Source organism: Oryctolagus cuniculus, chromosome 5 (genome assembly GCF_051225735.1).
Source record: "Oryctolagus cuniculus isolate XC-2025 breed Fujian yellow rabbit chromosome 5, ASM5122573v1, whole genome shotgun sequence".
NCBI lineage: Eukaryota > Metazoa > Chordata > Mammalia > Lagomorpha > Leporidae > Oryctolagus > Oryctolagus cuniculus.
In genome coordinates, this window is record NC_142871.1 from 57,017,606 (window position 1) to 57,038,593 (window position 20,988).

The window sequence follows — 20,988 nt, forward strand, 5'->3', positions numbered from 1 at the left end:
ACTGTTAAAAGGACGTGTCTGGCTACCGCTAAGGGTGATTGAGTGGAGAGGGATGAATGGTAAAGCTGAGACACTATTAAGAGACTACTGGAAGAGCCAAACAAGAGATAATGGTATTTCACTCCTCAGTGACAGCAGTGGAGGTGGTAAGGAGTGGCCAGTTCTAGACATTTTTAGAAGGTAGAACCAACTAGACTTCCTGATTACAGGTGAAAGAGAGGGTTGAAGAATGAGGATTTTTTGACAGCTTTTGAAATGCAGTTTACATAGAGTTTGTGGGGGAAAGATCAAGTTTAGTAGTGAGCATATTGAGCTGAGGTTTTCATTAGACATCTAAGTGGAATGAAAAGTCAGCAAGTGCATTTGTGAGTCTAAGATCTGGAAGAAGAGTCACCATGTAGATTGCTGTGTTCTTACAGATGTCAAAGATCAGTCAGTGTTTCCCATTTGGAGTTTCACAAGTGAATTAAGCTCTAAAGCTTTAAAGCATCTCCTTAATATAACAAACTTCTTTGTGTATATGGAATGGTACTGGTTCTGAAGCACCCTTGAGATAATTAAGAATTTTTTTCTTGTGTGGTTCAGCTAAGGGAACCCAACATGAGAAAAGGATGCTTGGATGCCTAAAGAAACAATTATTTGTTACTGTCTGAGATAAATTTTCTTAATTCGTATTTCAAAATAATTGGAATCTTAAAATATTTTAGTCATTTTATAAAACTTTCAATGGGATACCACAAATGTGTGTTTCCCAAAATGTACACAGTTTTAATTGGTGTTCCAAAAAGAGTGAGAGTAGAGTGGCTCAGATTTGCATGATGTTGAAGAAATAAAATTAAACCCTTCTCCCAATTCATAAATCCTTAAAAGAAGAAAACACAGATGGGCATTTAGTGCAGTGTTAAGACACTACTCTGGGGCCGGTGCTGTGGCACAGAAGATGAAAGCCCCAGCCTGCAGTGCCAGCATCCCATGTGGGCGCTGGTTCAAGTCCCGGCTGCTCCACTTCCAATCCAGCTCTCTGCTGTGGCCTTGGAAAGCAGAAGTTGGCCCAAGTCCGTGGGCACCTGCACCCGCGTGGGAGACCTGGAAGAAGCTGCTGGCTTCTGGATGTGGATCAGCTCAGCTCTGACCATTGTGGTCATTTAGGGAATAAACCAAGGATGGAAGACCTCTCCCCCCCCATCCCCGGCTGTACCTCTCTCTGTAACTCTTTCAAATAAATTTTAAAAAATCTTAAAAAAAAGACACTACTCTGCTACTCTGCATATGATATGCATTACATATCGGAGTGTGCCCAGGGCTTGAATCCTGCCACTGCTTCCCACCCAGGTTGGAAAACAACAGGTCATGGCTCAAGTACCTGGGTCCCTGCCACCTTCTTGACAGGCCTGGGGTTGGGTTTGCTGGCTCCCAACTTCTTCCTGACCAAGTCCCAGCTGTTGTGGGCATTTGGGGAACGTAGCAGTAGATAGAAGCTATCTGTCTGGTTCTGTCTCTCTCATCTCTATATTTTTCAAATAAAATGAAAATAAAAATCTAAAAAAAAATACTTTTATGATTCAATAAATATTAAATCAAAAGTTGATGCACATCACAGGCAAGCCACTGAGATACTGAGAAAGGAATTCAATCCACCCTTTATACAGCCAAGCAGATACAACCCATTGCATGCATGTTCTGAGGCAAAACCCTCACTAGATCTCAAGTAAGAAGACTTGCTAGCACCTTCTGTCACACATAGTAATTGGAGTGATATGTGTGGGCTTATTGGCTTCGTCCAGGTGAAAGACAAAACTCATCTTTATGACAGGAGGTAGCTTTGCAAATTGACCTAAGGTCCGCACTGAAATTACGCCTTTACTGCACAGAAGCTGGAGGACAGGACACTGTCTTCCTTGATGTTTACATTTCAAGAAGGTGGTCCCAGGGTGCCGCGGCTCACTAGGCTAATCCTCCGCCTTGCGGCGCTGGCACACTGGGCGGGGTGCTGGATTCTGTCCTGGTTGCCCCCTTCCAGGCCAGCTCTCTGCTGTGGCCCGGGAGTGCAGTGGAGGATGGCCCAAGTGTTTGGGCCCTGCACCCCATGGGAGACCAGGATAAGTACCTGGCTCCTGCCATCGGATCAGCGTGGTGTGCCGGCCACAGTGCGCTGGCCATGGCGTCCATTGGAGGGTGAACCAACGGCAAAGGAAGACCTTTCTCTCTGTCTCTCTCTCACTGTCCACTCTGCCTGTCAAAAAAAAAAAAAAAAAAAAGAAAAGAAGGTGGTCCCAGTCCTTGAGAAAGACTTTCCTGGGTCCTAAAGCTGAAAAAAGGCCTGCCCAACACTCAAAAGGGTTATATACATCTTAAAGAGAGAAGAAAATATTTACAGTTTTAAAGTTTTCTAAATTAAATTTCCCAAGAGAAAAAAAGGGGGGAATATCCCTTTCCTTTTTTTTCAACAGAATTAGCTTCTTTTTAACAGGTTCAATGTGATTTGTAGATACAGTTGTAAGAACACAATATCATCCTCCTATCCCTCCTCCTTCATTCACACCCTCATTCCTTCTCCCTTCTTTTTTTTTAAACATCTTTGCAATAGTACATTTTAAATTTACATTACAGTAAAAAAGCTTAATACTTCACCAAATAAAAAGTTAGCAAGTAAAAAAGCAAAAAAGACTCTAGTTTAGCAAGTAAAAAGCAAGACAAAAGACTATAAACATTAATGGAATGGAAAATCCACCATTTCACCCATATACAGTAATTTTTAAATAATCACAAATTGTTAAGACAAAGTGTATCATTCTTTTCTTAAGTTTTCTTTTCCTAAGATTTTTTTTATTTGTTTGAGAGGTAGAGTTATAGAGAAGAGAGAGGGAGAAACAGAGAGAAAGGTCTTCCATCTGTTGGTTCATTCCCCAAATGGCCGCAACGACAGGAGCTGAGCTGATTGGAAGCCAGGAGCCGGGAGCTTCTTCCAGGTCTCCCACATGGGTGCAGGAGCAAAAGCACTTTGGCCGTTTTGTACTGCTTTCCCAGACCATATCAGCAAATGAATTGGACGAAGAGCAGCTGGGATACCAAACGGTGACCATATGGGATGCTGGAGCTGCATGTGGAGGCTTAGCCCCCTACACCACAGTGCCAGCCCCGGTATAGCATTTTTAACCATTTGTTTCAACAAAGGTATAAAGCAAAGTTTTATAAAACTATATTTGCAGCAGTAATGCTACAGACACTAATTTACATTCCTACCAAGAGTGTATAAGTGTTCCCCTTTCTCTACCTACTCGCCAGCATGTTTTGCTCTCTCTGTTTTGGGTTTTTGCCATTCAGAGAGAGGTGAGGTGATAATCTCATTGTGGTTTTGATTTGCATTTCCCCAATGGCTAGTGATAGTGAGCAGTTTTTCATGTATTTGTTGACAATTTATATTTCCTTTGAGAACTGTCTTTTTTGTGTTGAGTTTTTTAAGTTGTTTATATATTCTGGGTATTAACTCTTTGTCAGATAGGTAATTTGCAAATATTTTTTCCCATACTGTTGGGTGCCTCTTTACTCCGTCTTTTGCTGTGCAAAGGCTTCTGGGTTTGATATAGTCCCATTTGTTTAGTTTCACTTCTGTTGCCTGTGTTTTGGGGGGGAGTATTATCCAAGAAGTCATCCATACGCCAATGTCTTGGAGTGTTTCCCCTTCATTTTCTTTCAGCAATGTCATTGTCTCAGGTTTTAAATTTAAGCCCGTGATCCATCTTGAGTTGATTTTTGTATATCATAAGAAGTATGAATCTAATTTCATTCTTCTAAAGATATAAATCCTATTTTGCCAGCAGCATTTCTTGAATAGATTATCCTATTCCACTGTATGATCTGAGCTCTTTTGTAAAAAAATCAGTTAGCTAAAGACTTAATTTGCTTATTTGCATCATCAAATTCCAAGAAATATACTTTTCAGCATTATCAGAGTTATTTGAACATAGATTCTTTTATTTTTTAATTTATTTTTATTTATTTGAAAAAGTTACAGAGAGAGGTAGAGACAGAGATAGAGAGAGGTCTTCCATCCGCTAGTTCACTCCCCAAATGGCAACAATGGCTGGAGCTGGGCTGATCCAAAGCCAGGAGCCAGGAGCTTCTTGATCTCCCACAAAGGTGCAGGGGTCCAAGCACTTGGGCCATCTTCTATTGCTTTCCCAAGCCATAGCCTAGAGCTGGATCACAGGTGGAACAGTCAGGACTCAAAACGGCACCCATGTAGGATGTCGGCACTGCAGGCAGAAAATTAACCTATTGCACCACCGTGCCGGCCCCCAAAAGAACGTTTTACTCAGTTCTATCTCAGTCTCTGTCTCTATTTCTCTTTCCCTCAGTTATTTGAGAAAGAGGAGGAGGAGAGAGAGAGAGGGAGCACAATACACAGGGCTGGAAGAGGAGTAGAAAATGGGAGCTGGAACTCAGTCTAGGTTTCCCACACGGGTGACAGAGACCCAGCTACTTACCACCTGCTGCCTCCCGGAGTGCACATTAGCAGGAAACTGGAATCAGGAGCCAATAGCCAAACTCAGATAAATCCGCGTCCTAATTAGCATCTTTACTGCTAGGCCAAACACCTGCTCATGCCTTTCTGGAAATATTGTATTTTCATTCACAACATTGCCAGAATTTAGTTTCTCCTTCCCAGTGACACCAAATGCTTACCTCAGCAACAACAACAACAACAGCAACAACAACAACAAAAAAGGCTTTCTAAACACCATTAAATAAATTAGTAACTTAAAAAATCATATAGTGCCATGTTTTTTAAAGTCCACATTGATCACATGTTATAATTAAGACTCAACTATGGAATTTTGAGATACTTTAAAAAACATTTGGGGGACCAGTACTGTGGTGTGGTAGGTGAAGCTTCCACCTGTGGTGCGGGCATTCCATTAGGGCGCGAGTTTGAGTACCAGCTGCTCCACCTCCGATCCAGCTCTCTACTGTGGCCTGGGAAAGCAGTAGAAGATGGCCCAAGTGCTCCCACATGGGAGACACAGAGGAAGCTCCTAGCTCCTGGCTTTGGATTGGCCTAGCTCTGGCCGTTACAGCCATTGGGGGAGTGAGCCAGCAGATGGAAGATCTCTCTCTGCCTCTCCCTCTCTCTGTAACTCTGCCTCTCAAGTAAATAAATAAACCTTTAAAAATTTTTAAAAATAAAACAGAAAATTGTGTGAGGTTCCAAGCTCCCTAAAAGTGCTTGAAACAATGCTCATAGTTGAATTTTTTCAAGCTGTTAGGGAGGAGCCTTCACAAGGAACGTTCATGGATTCTTTACTGTCATTGGAATTTGTGCAATACATTTCTCAATTGCCTTTCCAAAGTAAAGAGTAAACATAAAGAAATAAAATGTGCTAAACAAAGCTATATCTCTTCCCAAAAGCCCCACAGAGTGGAGGGACAAGTTGGAAGAGACCTTTATTCTCCTGTGCTCTACCCCACCTCCACTACAACCCAAACACAAAACAGAAGGTCCTAAGAGCAAATTGGCCAAACCAGAGAACACAGGCCCTGATACTAATTCCTCTAATTTAATAAGAAGATTAAGAACTAAATTTTACCTATATCCTGCCCGAGGAAACACAACTAGAAACTGTGTCCCTTCCATTATTCTATGAAATTATGTATTTATTAACACATGACATAACCAGTTCTACCCCCACATTATGTTTTCTCTCCTCTCAGCATACACCAGAGACCATTAACCCAAAGGATCATAATACAGAACCATAGCCCAGGACACAGGTTTGTTTAGTTTGCCTTGTACAATGCTTTACTTAAAAAAAAAAATAAATAAATAAATAAAAAAATGCATACCTTTTTAAAATAGCACACTCCAAGCCTGACTCAACCACTCCCTGTTTGCTTATGACAGTAGTTCACACATTTACCTGCTTACTGTCATGGGCAGGGGATCTGATCTGTCCATAGCCCCTCAACTTAACTTCTACTCATATCCAACCCATTTCTTCTGGTGTACAGGGAACATTCCTTTGGTTGCTGTTCCCTCCCTCCGTGGGAATGATTCTCTCTCATCTTCTCAGATGTCTTGATCTAGGAAACTAGAAAAAAACCTCTTGATCATAGAATTAAGTCTATTCTGTTGAATTTCAGCTCTGTAGAAGTAGATCCATCTTTTTGCTAATGTCATTCAAAAAGCAGTTTCTTAGTGGTTCCCTGGGCTTAATGACTTAAAGCACACATGGAAAGTGGTGGGTTAGGGAATCTAACAGTGAGAGTAGTGTGTCTTGCAACTTTCTTTGTATCTTGAAATGGTTTCTACTGAAATGAATAAATCACCTAATATTGTTTCAGCTAAAGGTATCCGGATTTTAGAAAATTAAGTTTTTCAAATCCTTCTTCTATCCAATTACCGAGATTTAGTCCATGTAAAGATATGATACTAAAGCCAATTCCATTAAAATTATGAGGTTGATTTCTGAGTTATCCAGCTCTCATGAGAACTTGTTCCTCTCAATTGATTTTTCCTTCAAAAGACAAACTTTTCCTGCCATCCGATCAGCGCGGTGCGCCGGCTGCAGCGGCGGCCATTGGAGGGTGAACCAACGGCAAAAGGAAGACCTTTCTCTCTCTGTCTCTCTCTCTCACTGTCTACTCTGCCTGTCAAAAATAAAAAAAAAATAAAATAAAATAAAAAATAAAAAAATAAATAAAAAAAATGTTCTGATACATACATTTTTTCCTTCTAAAGCATGTGTATAATGTATCTATGACAGTATGACTTTCTGATTTATGCGATCTGAATGCTTACATGGACTATGAAACAGCTATTCCAACACCATTTAGAGTATCTGAGTTGGGATAAGGCCCTCCAGGAATAGCTTGCTGATATATAGAAGAGAACACCTGTGCAAAGGAATATATAAACACTGTCTAATATTGCTTACTGTTACTGTGAAGACATATGTGGAGAAAATTTCACTCTTCCTAGTGATATTGATTACCTAACAATTCCTTGTCTCTTTAGAGTAATAATAGTGAACAGCTAACATCTATTGAATGTCTGTTATTTGCCAGGAGTTACACTAAAGGCTTTATATACTATTTGATTTAACCCTCAAAGCTCTACAGTTTAGATACTATTATTTTCTCTGATGTATAATTAAAGAAATTACAACACCAAGAAGTTAAGAAGGAATTTTTCCAAGGTCAGTGCCAAGGTTCAAACCAGGCAGAATGATGTGAGAGTCGGCATTTGTGCCTCTGTGATGTGCTTCATAAACATACGGTTATGTTGCTTCCATCACAGTCGACTGGAATTACCAGGATCTTTGTGCTTCCTGAGGTTTCTCTTTGCTTTTGCTCACCAGGTCTATCTTATGACTTAGTATTTACCCTTCAAAGTATAATTCATGTATCACTTCATCAATGAGGATTTCCTTTTCAATCAATTTTTGCCTCAAAAGATGAATTCTTATATGTTCCCATAACACAATAATATGAATATACATATTTATATAAATAGACATGGATATGTATATATAATATTGCATACAATAAGTACCTTTTGAGTAGTCACAGTTATCATCATCAAATTGTTAAAAACGTTTTTTTTTTTAAATCTATGTGTGCATGTATACATTTGTGTTTATTTAGGTATATCTATTCTTCCATCATTGTTCCTTAAGTCAAGAAGCAGGTAGCTTTGATCTCCAGCTTTCTATGTATTAATGATTAATAGGAACTTGCTGATTTAATGTGTTCTGTGAAGGCACAGGCAGGGCATTAACCACTTAGTCCTGGTTCAATAATGACTGCTGTGACAGTAGCACAACAGAATCTGGAAAAAAAAAAATGGAAAAGAAACCTCACAGACACATCCATGCTTTCAAGTTAAGTTTTGTTTTTTTTTTTTTTAATTTAGAGTATAGTAATCTTGTATGGAATCCATGGATATAGCAAAAGGATAAAAATAATAAAATGATATGCTGTGCTATTATAGCTCATATGACATCTTTAAGAGAAATTGTAGGGGCCGGCGCTGTGGCACAGTGGGTTAACACCCTGGTCTGAACCGCCAGCATCCCATATGGGCGCCGGTTCTAGTCCCGGCTGCTCCTCTTCCAATCCAGCTCTCTGCTAGGGCCTGGGAAGGCAGTAGAAGATGGCCCAAGTCGTTGGGCCCCTGTACCCGCATGGGAGACCCAGAAGAAGCTCCTGGCTTCTGGCTTCAGATCGCCGCAGCTCTGGCCGTTGTAGCCATCTGGGGAGTGAACCATCTGACGGAAGACTTCTCTCTCTCACTCTCTCTCTCTCTCTGTGCCTCTCCTCTCCCTGTGTAACTCTGACTTTCAAATAAATAAATAAATCTTTAAGGAAAAAAGAGAGAAATTGTAGTAACTTGTAGTTTTTTCTGTCATTGAGTAACTTAGTTCTGTTTACTTTATAATCCTAGGGTAAAAGCTATGACTCTAGGCTTAATTTTCTCCAACTGTACAGTTCTGAGATCTCTGGCTGAATAATCTGTGGCCCTCACTTTAGAACACAGGCAGTATCCTAATTTTTTTAAAAGCAAAATTCCACCATTGCTCCTGTGTGTTGCTTTAGTTTTCAGTGTACCACTATTCAACACCATAAAAAAATTAAACTCCTATGTAGAAGAAGTGATATTTTAAAAAGGAGAAAATGTGCCCCCCCTCCCAAAATGTAATGTACCTTAAATAGACAGTTTCAGACTCAGGTTCTCACAACTTGACAACAGTGTGTTGTTAAGTGAGATACCAACCTCACTATGAGACAGTACCCTCATTTGTAAAAAAAGGATGATCACAGCTGTCTACCTCTTGCAGTCATTAAGATTAAATGAGTTCCTGTATATAAAGTGCTTAACACAATATCTAGTACGTAATGCATACCCTGGAAGTATTCACAGTCATCATCATCAAGTTATTTAAAAATCTATGTACATACATTAAATCTCAACGATGTTCTTCCAAAAATTGCTATAATTCTGTGCCCTCCACTTACTGAAGATGATAGAAAAATAACATTAGAAAAACATTTCTCAAAGTTTTAAAACTGTCTAAAAAATAATATCATTGTTATTTAATATTCAGTGTGTTATTTCTTACGTAATGACGCCATGAAAAAATCAATTTTGATGTTAGTGCCAGAAAAGTAGTTTGTCTCTTGAAGAACAGATAACTGTTTCTGTAAGATACTGAAAACTGTGTACCTCTGGGAAAAAATTTGGGAACAGAGTTCAAGGTTATAATCTTGGGAAGAATTTGAAATTTAAGTGACTGTGTTGTCAAGATACGTGTGCTTTTATTACCAATCCAATGAAAATATGGTTAGATCTTTCTCACAGAAATTAAGGAGTCTAATCAGACAGCGTGCTCAAAGACAGCCATTGGAGCCCAGAGTGGAGGGAGGCCAGGGAGCCACAGTGGGCAGGACCAACGTCTTCCTCAGAAAACAGTCCCCTCCATGAGCATGTTTATCCCCAGCTTTTGGCATTGCATGGCAATGAGTGCGGGGATGTTTGATGATACTTAATGATTCTTCTTTTTGGGCTTGTGCTGTACCTAAAATGCAGATAAAGTCTCTGGTACTTGGCCAACATCCATAATTTTATTTTTGACACCTAGGAATTATCTACTTAAAGATGATCCTTGGGGCTGGTGCCATGGCACAGTAGGTTAATCCTCCGCCTGCGGTGCCGGCATCCCATGTGGGCGCCAGTTCTGGTCCTGGCTGCCCATTTTCCAATCCAGCTCTCTGTTGTGGCCCAGGAAAGCAGTAGAAGATGGCCCAAATGCTTGGGCCCCTGCACCCACGTGGGAGACCAGGAGGAAGCACCTGGCTCCTGGCTTCAGATCGGCACAGCTCCAGCCATTGAGGCCATTTAGGGAGTGAACCGACGGAGGAAAGACCTTTCTTTCTGTTTCTCCCTCTCACTGTTTGTAGCTCTACTTCTCAAATAAATAAATATAATATTTTTTAAAAAATGATTCTCATGGAAGTATATTCTTATAAAATTTCTCCCTGCCCTCTATACGACTTTTTTTCAGAATGTACAAGTATATATTGTTGACATTTGTTTCGTTATTCCTGTAATAAAACAAGAGACCTATCTTCATATATTCTTTCTTTAAGTAGATTGAAAAGTCTTAATGGATAGCATTCTGTGTTACTAGCCAATAAAGCAGAATTGAGTGACAGTAGTGATCGACTTTAAGTATATTTTCATTTTATATTAAGCATTACTTCGTGATTGAAAATACCATAAGGAATTTGAGCAGAAAAGAAAACACAAATATGTGGAATATACATATTGAAGAATTTCTTACAAGAGGAAAATCTGTCAGGATATATGCAGTGGGATCCTTTTGTGAGTTCATGTTCTCCTTTGCCCTTTATTTTCTATATTTAATGTTATTAGGTCACCATTAAGTCTGGACCAAGGGCATTTTTCAACAGTTGAAGTCATTTTCTGTTTGGCCACAGCTGTCATTTGAGGTTATCCGTGATGACCCCAAACTCAAAGGGCTGCAATAAAGTGACCTTCATCATCCAAGAATCTCTTCAAACAACTAATATACATGTTAAGTGGAGACCAGGACAGATGGCACTATCAAACACAGATAAGCTTCTGTTGTTGTTGGAGACTGAGATTCTGTTCTAGGTGGTGCATTTGCATCAATGAGTTATCCTCACAATAGCAAATTTCTAACAGACCAAAGATTTGCATTCACAGCTTACATTAAGATGGTAAGAATATTAATATCTTGTAATATTTGGGAATACCTGAATAGGACCAATCTAGAGACTTTGCTTAATTGGGAGAGCCTTATTCACATGAAGAGGATGAAAAGAAGTCCATATGGTGATGATTCCTTTAGTTTGTTATCAGATACTTACAGGGACCTCCTAAGTGACTGGCACTGCACTGCTGAGGAAGCCATGGTTAGTTAGCAAGCTAGTTGTGGTATGCTAACTACTTTCCAATTCATCAATGAAAGATTTAAAGAAGAATTAATTTACAAATTTATAAAGCCAAACAGTATGGGGTAGCAGATAATAGCACAAATAACTTAAGCTACAAAGCAGATGTAAACATCAACCACTTTAGTAAACCTGAAATGCTAAATTCTAAAACTAATAGTGTGAAAAGCTAGAAGCAGTCCAGCTTCTATCAAAATATTCCCCCAAATACTAAGGAAATGGCCTCTTAATGCATCTCAGGGATTGGGGCAAAAGATGAGCTTAGGCCGGCGCCGCGGCTCACTAGGCTGATCCTCCGCCTTGCGGCGCCAGCACACTGGGTTCTAGTCCCGGTCGGGACGCCAGATTCTGTCCTGGTTGCCCCTCTTCCAGGTCAGCTCTCTGCTGTGGCCCGGGAGTGCAGTGGAGGATGGCCCAAGTGCTTGGGCCCTGCACCCCATGGGAGACCAGGATAAGTACCTGGCTCCTGCCATCGGATCAGTGTGGTGCGCTGTGGCCTGCGCACCGGCCACAGTGGCCATTGGAGGGTGAACCAACGGCAAAGGAAGACCTTTCTCTCTGTCTCTCTCTCTCACTGTCCACTCTGCCTGTCAAAAAAAAAAGAAAAAAAGAAAAGAAAAAGATGAGCTTAATAACAGCAGGCTCCTTCATTCAGCTATGCATCTGGTATACTGAAATTTTATTCTGTGACTAAGGAAAAGCAGAGTCAGTGGTCTTGGGAACATCAAGCATGCTAAAGAAGAGGTGATGCATACTGAAAATGATGGATGAAACTAAACATTTACCTACAGAACCTTGGGACCACATGCTTCTTTCTCACTGGACTCAGAATGCTGGTGATCTAATTCTTCCAGGAAGTATATTCAAAGAGTCTTTCCTAGGAAATTTGATCAGTCCCAAACAAAAAAACCCAAGGATACTAAGATTAGGAATTCCCCAAAGACCACCCAGGGACTGGCAGTGTGGTACAGCAGGTTGAGAGTGCCAGTTTGAATTCCTTCTCCCTGTTGATACACATGGGAAAGCAGGGAAACATGACCCAAGACCTTAGATCCCTGCCACCAACCTGGGAAACTCATGGAGTTACAGGCTACTGGTTTTGGCCTGCCCAGCCCTGACCATTACAGGCATTTTGAGAGTGAAACAGAAAATGGAAGACATTCTCTTCTCTCTCCCCTGTGTGTGTGTGTTTGTGTGTTTGTGTATGTGTCTCCCTTTCTCTCTCTCTCTCTGTTAACTCTGCCTTTCAAATGAATGAAATAGATCTAGAAAAAAATTCTACAACACTAGGGACAAAGAAAATCTTAAGAAATTCTATAACAAAAATGCAGATTTAATAAAATGTGGATAAATTATCAAAATGGCATGAGACGTCTCAATAACAGTACTGACTAGTACTGTAATTAATACACAGTTATTCTTAAGTGTTGAAAATTAACTGAAATGTGATCCCTGTTAAACATAAGAGTGGGAATAAGAGAGGGAAGAGATGTATAATTTGGGACATGCTCAAGCTGACTTGCCCCAAATGGTAGAGTTAGAAACATAGCAGGGGATTCCAATTCAATCCCATCAAGGTGGCATGTACCAATGCCATCTCACTACTCCAAGTGATCAATTTCAGTTCACAATTGATCATAATGAAAGGACTAAGAGTCAAAGGGAGCACATAAACAAGTCTAGTACCTGCTAACACTAACCGATAGAATAAATAAAGGGGAGAGTGATCCAACATGGGAAGTGAGATACTCAGCAGACTCATAGAATGGCAGATGTCCTAAACAGCACTCTGGCCTCACAATCAGCCCTAAAGGCATTCGGATCTGGCTGAAAAGCCCATGAGAGTATTTCAGGCATGGAAAGCCAAGACACTCTGGCAAAAAGATCTCTGTGAGTGAGATCTCAGTGGAAAGAACAGGTCTTCAAAGAAGGAGGTACCTTTCTCTGAAGGGAGGAGAGAACCTCCACTTTGACTATGACCTTGTCTAAACAAGATAAGAGTCGGAGAACTCAGAGGGCTTCCATAGCCTTGGAAACTCATGACTGGAGCATAGGGAGATTACTGAGGCCATAGACAGGAGTGTCAATTGGTAAAGTCAACAACAGGAGTCACTGTGCACTTACTCCTCATGTAGGATCTCTGTCCTTAATGTGCTGTGCATTGAGATTTAATGCTATAACGAGTACTCAAACAATATATTTCACTTTGTGTATCTATGGGGGTGCAAACTGTTGAAATCTTTACTTAATGCATACTAAACTGATCTTCTGTAAAAAAAAAAAAAAAAAGAAGAAGAAGAAGAAGAAATTATCAACTCCCAACTTGACTCTCACTGGGATTAAACATGACAATAGGTCTGATCTGATTTCATCATCATTTAAAAAAAATCATCTATTATTTTTCACTTTATGTTTCTGTGTGGGAGTAAACTGTTGAAATCCTTACTTAATGTATACTAAGCTGATCTTCTGTATATTAAGATAATCGAAAATGAATCTTGATGTGAATGGAAGGGGAGAGGGAGTGGGAAAGGGGAGAGTTGTGGGTGGGAGGGACGGTTTGGGGGGAAGCCATTGTAATCCATAAGTCGTACTTTGGAAATTTATATTCATTAAATAAAAGTTAAAAAATAATAATAAAAAAGAAGCTGATAAATACCTCCAAACTTTAGAAAGAAAATTATTTACGTATCTTATAAAATGATTTGTTTTTAGATATACACCACTCAGAAAATTCTACTATAAATGTATTCTTTCTCAACAGACCTTGTAGGATGTAGTTCACCAAATAAGAGAGAAACAAAGTAGAATACATAGGATTTAAGGAACCAAACAAAATAGAATACATAGGATTTAAAGAATCAAAAATCATAGAATTTAATTTGAGAGAAAGCATCAGGAACCCGAGGATGACATCTATGCAACACTTACTTTAGAATGGAACCGGTTAGAAGACTCAGAGATTTTTTTCAAAAAAAAGGAAATTAATAGAATGTCTACCAGGATGTGACTCATCTGAGAATAGTCCTTTGTAACAGTAATAATGTATTAATAATAGTTATTATAATTGGTATTGTAATCAGAGAACTGGATGATGGAGAGTGTTTTTGCAGTAAGTGTAGCAGGACACTGTTTCCCAAGAGGAAAGTCAATAACAATTCCTAAGCCAAAAGTCATATATAAATATTTGCAATTATAGTAAAAATCTCTAGAAATTCGTCTACAAAAATTAGATGTAGTTGTTTCTGGGAAACTGAAAATGGTGTTACAATGGACAGGGAGTTGGTATTTTTTCTGAAGAGTTACGTAGGTCTATCTGTTTGAGATATTTTCTTTGTTATCTTAAAAAAACAAAGACCAAATTAAAAGACTTTCTTCATCTGAGCTTGGCATTTATACCTCAAGGAGTGAGACAGATATGATGCAGTCACATAGATATGTACCTATGAATTGTGCTAAATGTTATAATGAGAATTTTTGTTTAATCTTTCATAAGCACCCCCTAAAAAGAGATGTGGTTTAAGTCAAGGGAGTCTTACCTTGAGAAAGTGACATATTAATTCCCTATGGGACAGGTGACAAGCCCAGTAGTTGGTGAAGAGACCATGATTTGTAATCATATACCAAGAAGGGTTCTGTTAGGCTGTGTCTTGTTCAGTTAGGGCTGCCATAACAAAATACCATGAACTGGATGGCTTAAATAATAAACGCTTCTTTCTTTTTTTTAAAGAGTGTTAATATTATGAATGTGTTTTATTGTTTCATTTACGTGAGTGTTTTCCAAGTTTGGATGGTTTTATATTGAGTATTGTTATAATTAAACTTAAAGCAATCTAAAGGACCAGGAAACTGACAGAGGACAGCTGACAGTGAAGGACAATAGAGAAAACAAAGCAGATGTATCCTAATACTCATCATTCTTTTTTTCTTTTTTGTAATTGTGACTCCAGACAGGATCCAAAGAAGAGACGACAATCTCTTCTCTGGTCTTTTTGGAGACTTACTTTCCCCTTCTGTGTTAGCCTCTTAAAGCACTCTGTCAGCTCTAAAAGGGCACAGGAAAGGGTGATTAAGGACATAGTTCTTACAATTCTTGGGTTAGAATTTGAAGATCAGGGTGCCAGCAGGGTTGGGTTCTTGGTGAGAGCCTCATCCTCATTTAGACAGCTGTCTTCTTGCTATATTCTCACATGGCAGAAAGAGAAGACTCTGGCGTCTCTTGTGTAAGGCACTAATCCTGTTTAGGAGGGTTCTACACTCATGACCTAATTATCTCCCAAATTATCTGCTAATTATCCCTAATTATCTGCTTCCTAGTACCAACACATTGGGAGTTAAGACTTCAACATTAAGAGTTTAGAGCAGGGCCAGCACTGTGACGTGGCGTAACAGGTAAAGCCACCGCCTGCAGTGCTGGCATCGCATATGGGGGCTAGTTCAAGTCTCAGCTGCTCCACTTCCCATCCAGATCTCTGCTATGGCCAGGGAAAGCAGTAGAAGATGGCCCAAGTCTTTGGGCCCCTGCACCTGTCTGAGAGACCCAGAAGAGGTTCCTGGCTTCTGGCTCCAGCTGTTGCGGCTAACTGGGGAGTGAACCAGCAGATGGAAGACTTCTCTTTCTGCCTCTCCTTCTAATAAAAAAAAAAGAGTTTAAGGGAGGGACAAAAACATTCAGTCCATAACATTCCACTCCTATCCTTCCAAAATGCATGTACTTCTCATATACAAAATAAATTCATTCCATCCCAACAGCCCCTACATTCTTAACTCATTCCAGCATCAATTCTGAATTCTAAATGCCCCCTCTAAAGATATAGATGAAACTCAGGGAACAATTTATCTTGAGGCAAAATTTCTATCTAGCTACAAACACGTAAAATCAAACAAGTTATGTGCTTCTAAAATGTAATTGTGTGACAGGCTCAGGATAGACATTCCCATTTAAGGGGAGAAATGGGGCAGAAGGAAGGGATGACAAATCCCAAGCAGGTTGAAAACATGTCAAAATATACTTCATGAGATCTTAAGTTTCAATAATAATATTCCATTTCCACTGTGGAGTGCTAGTTCCCCTTTCAGTCCTATTGGAGTGAAAATTCTGCCATACAGTTGTGCAGGGCAGGAATTGAGCCCTCATGCCTTTGGGACATTCTTGCCTTGAAGAATAGAGCATGTTCATAGCTGATTTGCTGTCTGGTCTTATAAAATCCAGGACATCTGACAACTTTAATTTCTTCCCATCTTCTTCCTGTCAGTTCAGATTGGTAGTTCTCCTGCTGGGGTAGCTGATTTAGTCAGTATGGTTCACTCCATACAGATATACAGATTCACAGTCACACACATGGTATTCTCTTCTGAAGAGGTTTTTTCCATTTTTGCACATGAATAGGCTGAGAATTTCCAAATCTTTTAACTTATAGTTCCTTCCATTTTGATAAATAATTGTCTTCAAGTCATTTCTCTGTACTTGCATTTTATTATAAACAGGAGGAACCAAGTCAACCACTATTCAAACACTTTGCTTAGAAATCTCAACAAAACATCCAATTTCACTGAGTTCAATTTACGCATACTACAAAGCACTAGAACACAAACATCATTTGGGCAAACTCGTCGCCACTTTATAACAAAGAATGCTTAGGCTACCTTGTCCAAGAACATGTTTCACATTTCTATCTGAGATGTCATCAGAATAGCCTTTACATCCCTACTTCTACCATCATTGTGTATAGGACAGTCCATGAATTCTCTAGTAAGATGCAAGTTTTATCTATCTCTCATTTGTCCAACCTGAGCCCTCACCAGAATCACCTTTAAAAGTGTCATCATGACAATCTTATTTTCTAGCAAGCACTTCAAAACTCTTCCAACCTCTATCCATGACTCAGTTCCAAAGCTACTTCCATAGTTTTGGTACTTATAATGACAGCACTTCACATCTCACTATCAATTCCTGTATTAGTTAAGGTTCTCCAGAAAAACACAACCAATAATGTATACACGTTTATCCAAGCAAATTTCATATATGTAGGCTCTAGCACATCATTAGGTCTGCCTCTGAGTACTCCTTGATGGTCACTTCATTTTAGCTGGTCAGGACAGTTCCTTGAGCTCCTCCATACTGTAACACAGGGTTTCAACAGAATTGGCTTATGTGACTGTGGACAATGAGCAGTTCCATGAACTGCTATTGGCAAGCCAGAGATCCAGAAAAGCCAGCATTGTAATTCCAATCTGGGTTCTGAAAACTAAGGGAGCCAAAGGATTCAAATCTTCAACTAATGAGATAATACCCCCATCCACATTGGGAATGACAATCCACTTTACTGAGTCCATTCTCTGGAAAGACCCTCCCAGACATAATTAGAAATAGTATCTAATCTTAGGCATTCCATAGCCCAATCAAGATGACACATAAGTTTAACCCTAATGGGCTGCAATAACTGAGGATGTCATCTAGAATATACTCTTTAAAAATGTTTAGCCATTGTAACAACATGAAGGATAATATTTTCTTAAAGAATCCTTACTGTCTTCTTTGTCATAGGGATTACTGTCTTACTTATTGGCTCTAGTATAGGAATAAGCAACTAGAATCACAATCTAAGAGGACACATAAAACTTAAAAGCTCATCTAGGGGCCAGTATTGTAGATTGGCAGGTAAAGCCGTTGCCTTCAATGCCGGCATCCCATATGGCAGTTTGAGTCCCAGCTGCTCTACTTCCAACCCAGCTCCCTGCTAGTGTGCCTGGGAAAGCAATGGAAAATGACACAAGTCCTTGGGCCCCTGCACCAACATGGGAGACTTGGAGGAAGCTCCAGCCTTCTGGCTTTGAATCAGCCCAGCTCTAGCCATTGCGGCCATTTGGGGAGTGAACCAGCGGATGGAAGACCTTTCTCTCTCTATCTCTGCCTCTCCTTCTCTCTGTGTGTTACTGTGCCTTTCAAATAAATAATCTTAAAAAAAAAGCAAACAGTTTTTTAAAAAAATGTTATATAATCTTAACCTCTTGCTCTGCTGACGGAAAAGCAGACTCCAGGAGGTTTAGTAATCAACTCAAGACCTCAGAGTAAATTAATCCCTGAGCCAAAGCAAGAAGTTGGATTCCGAATTACTTCTCGAGGATTCTTCACTACATTTTTTATAACTTGGCCGTTTAGAGAAACTAGAATAAAATTAAGCAAATCAAACTAGTTATCACAGTGTCCAACATCAGAAAACTTTTGGTATTCAGTTATGAATGACCATATGGGTTCTCCCTGATTGGCGACAACTAACTGAGCACTTTGATAGAATCAAAGCCATAGCTGATAGAATCAAAAAGGGAGAGAATGGTCCAACATGGGAAGTGAGATACACAGCAGACCCATAGAATGGCAAATGTCCTAACAGCACTCTGGCCTCATAATCAGCCCTTAAGGCATTCGATCTGGCTGAAATGCCCATGAGAGTATTTCAGGCATGGAAAGCCAAGACACTCTTGGGGAAAAAAAAAGCCCTAAATGAAAGATCTCCACGAGTGAGATCCCAGTGGAAAGAATGGGTCATCAAAGAAGGAGGTACCTTTCTCTGAAGGGACGAGAGAACTTCCACTTTGACCATGGCCTTGTCTAAAAATGATCAGAGTCAGTGAACCCAGGAGGCTTCCATAGCCTTGGCAGCTCATGACAAGAGCCTAGGGTGATTACTGATGCCATAAACAAGAGTGAGAATTTGTTAAGTCAACAACAGGAGTCACTGTGCACTTACTCCTCATGTAGGATCTTTGTCCTTAGTGTGCTGTACATTGAGATTTAATGCTATAACGAGTACTTAAACAGTATTTTTCACTTTATGTTTCTGTGCGGGAGCAAACTGTTGAAATCTTTACTTAATGTATGCTAAACTGATCTTCTGTATATAAAGAGAATCGAAAATGAATCTTGACATGAATGGAAGGGGAGAGGGAGTGGATAAGGGGAGGGTTGTGGGTGGGAGGGACGTTATGGGGGGGAAGTCATTGTAATCAATATTCTGTACTTTGGAAATTTATATTCATTAAATAAAAGTTAAAAAAATAAAAAAAATAAAAAAAAGAATGATCATATGGAAAAAAATTACTTTTTCTACTTGAATTGTTCATTATTGTCTAAATTTAGTACCTAATAGCAGCTTAGGAATGATGAATATCTTCTCTAAAAATAAATAATTCATATTTTATACTCAAATAATTATGTGAAAATCTAACAATATTTTCAATAAGTCTATAACATAAACTTATATTGGAATATAAGAATAAATATTGAAATATATAGAAATAGATATAAGAATAAATATAGAAATATATTAGATTTGCACACATTCCCTGTTTTAAATATGACCTTGCATTTACTATAGATACATAATTTTTAATAGTTTCAATCTTAGGTTTAAAAACACTATTGTATCTCTTTAAATGTAAGCTAATAAAACATTTAAAGAAATATCTGTCCTCCAGAGGATCTTTGCTATTTAAGATATCATGTACACATATACATGCCCAGACACACACATTAGACTTCCTTAAGTTCCCTGAACAAAGATGTTCATGAATCAACAGGTCTATGTATTTGGGGAGGTAGTGGAAACTCTCTTTTAAAATGTTTGCATAGCTGGGACTGGGACTGTGGAGTAGTAGGTTAAGCCTCCTTCCGCATCACATATGGGCAGTTCATGCCCCAACTGTTCCTCTTCCAATCCAGTATCCTACTAATGGCCTAGGGAAGCAGTGGAAGGTGGCCCAAAACCTTGGGCCCCTGAATCAATGTGGGATACCCAGAAGAAGCTCCTGGCTCCTGGATTCGGATTAGCCCAGCTCTGACTGTTGGGGCCAGTGCATGGAAGACCTTTCTCTCCGCCTCTCCCTCTTCCCATCTGTAACACTCCCTCTCAAATAAATAATAAAATTGTCATTAAAAATGTTTACAAAGATATACCAGGACTTCTTGATATTTTATTCATGTCTACAAAGGCCAAATCTATAACATTTTTAAATCTTGGCACAGGTCATGATGCTATACATTCTGCTCTTCTACAAGATGCACTATGACACTAATAGCAGCTTAATGCCAGTATACAAAATAAGACCATTGTTACTAAACACAGATTGTTCTGACTTCCATGCCTATTTCTAACCCTGGACATGGAAGGAAGTTTTTGTTTTTTGTTATTTATTTATTTGAAAGACAGAGTTACAGATAGTCAGAGGCAGAGAGATGTCTTCCATCTGCTGGTTCACTCCCCAGATGGCTACAACGGCCAAAGCTGGGCTGATCTGCAGCCAGGAGCCAGGAGTCTCTTCCAGGACTCCCATGCAGGTGTAGGGGCCAAGGACTTGACCCATCTTCCACTGCTTTCCTAGGCCATAGCAAAGAGCTGGATTGGAAGTGGAGCAACCAGGACTCAAACTGGCACCTGTATGCCAGCACTGCAGGCGGTGGCTTTACCCACTACAACAGCACCAGCCTGGTAAGGAAGTTTTATAGTAACTGGATCAGAATATTCAGAATATATTTCTAACTCTAAGGTACAACTGGAAAATGTCCAAGAAACACTTATGGTATCCCAAGGAATAATGTAGAGTTGTGTTAACTCTGGTCTATTGTCTACTCAGAACAGACACTCATTCTCAAAATTACATGTAAGAAACTAACACATGATGGCCATTGGAAACCATATTAGTCTACACTGTATTTATGAATTTCCCTTTAGGAAACATCAGATATTTATGAATTGCTAGACTCACAAAACCAGTAACTGTTAAATATGTATTTTATGAATTTCACAATGTTCTCCAGGTCACACAGGTAGAAAGAAAGGTAAGATTCAGGTGTCTGATACTGAATCTATGTTCTCTTTAGCAGTGTTAACTCTGGATGGCCAGTGTGAAGTTTCTAGAATGATCATAATACATCTAAGAGATCATTGTTGGAAAAATGAATCAGCACAGTAACCTGACTGTGGAGAGAACTTT

General features: G+C 39.5%; 1 protein-coding gene and 1 non-coding gene across 3 annotated transcripts in view; one reads left to right on the forward strand and one right to left on the reverse strand.

Annotated features, from left to right (window-relative positions):
- HS3ST5 (heparan sulfate-glucosamine 3-sulfotransferase 5) overlaps positions 1–20,988 on the forward strand; it is a 186,169-nt gene that overhangs the window by 33,341 nt on the left and 131,840 nt on the right. The window lies entirely within an intron of this gene.
- Positions 14,932–15,052, reverse strand: LOC127493367 (small nucleolar RNA SNORA26). The gene has a single exon (XR_007923421.2). It is a non-coding gene; the product is annotated as a small nucleolar RNA SNORA26 (small nucleolar RNA).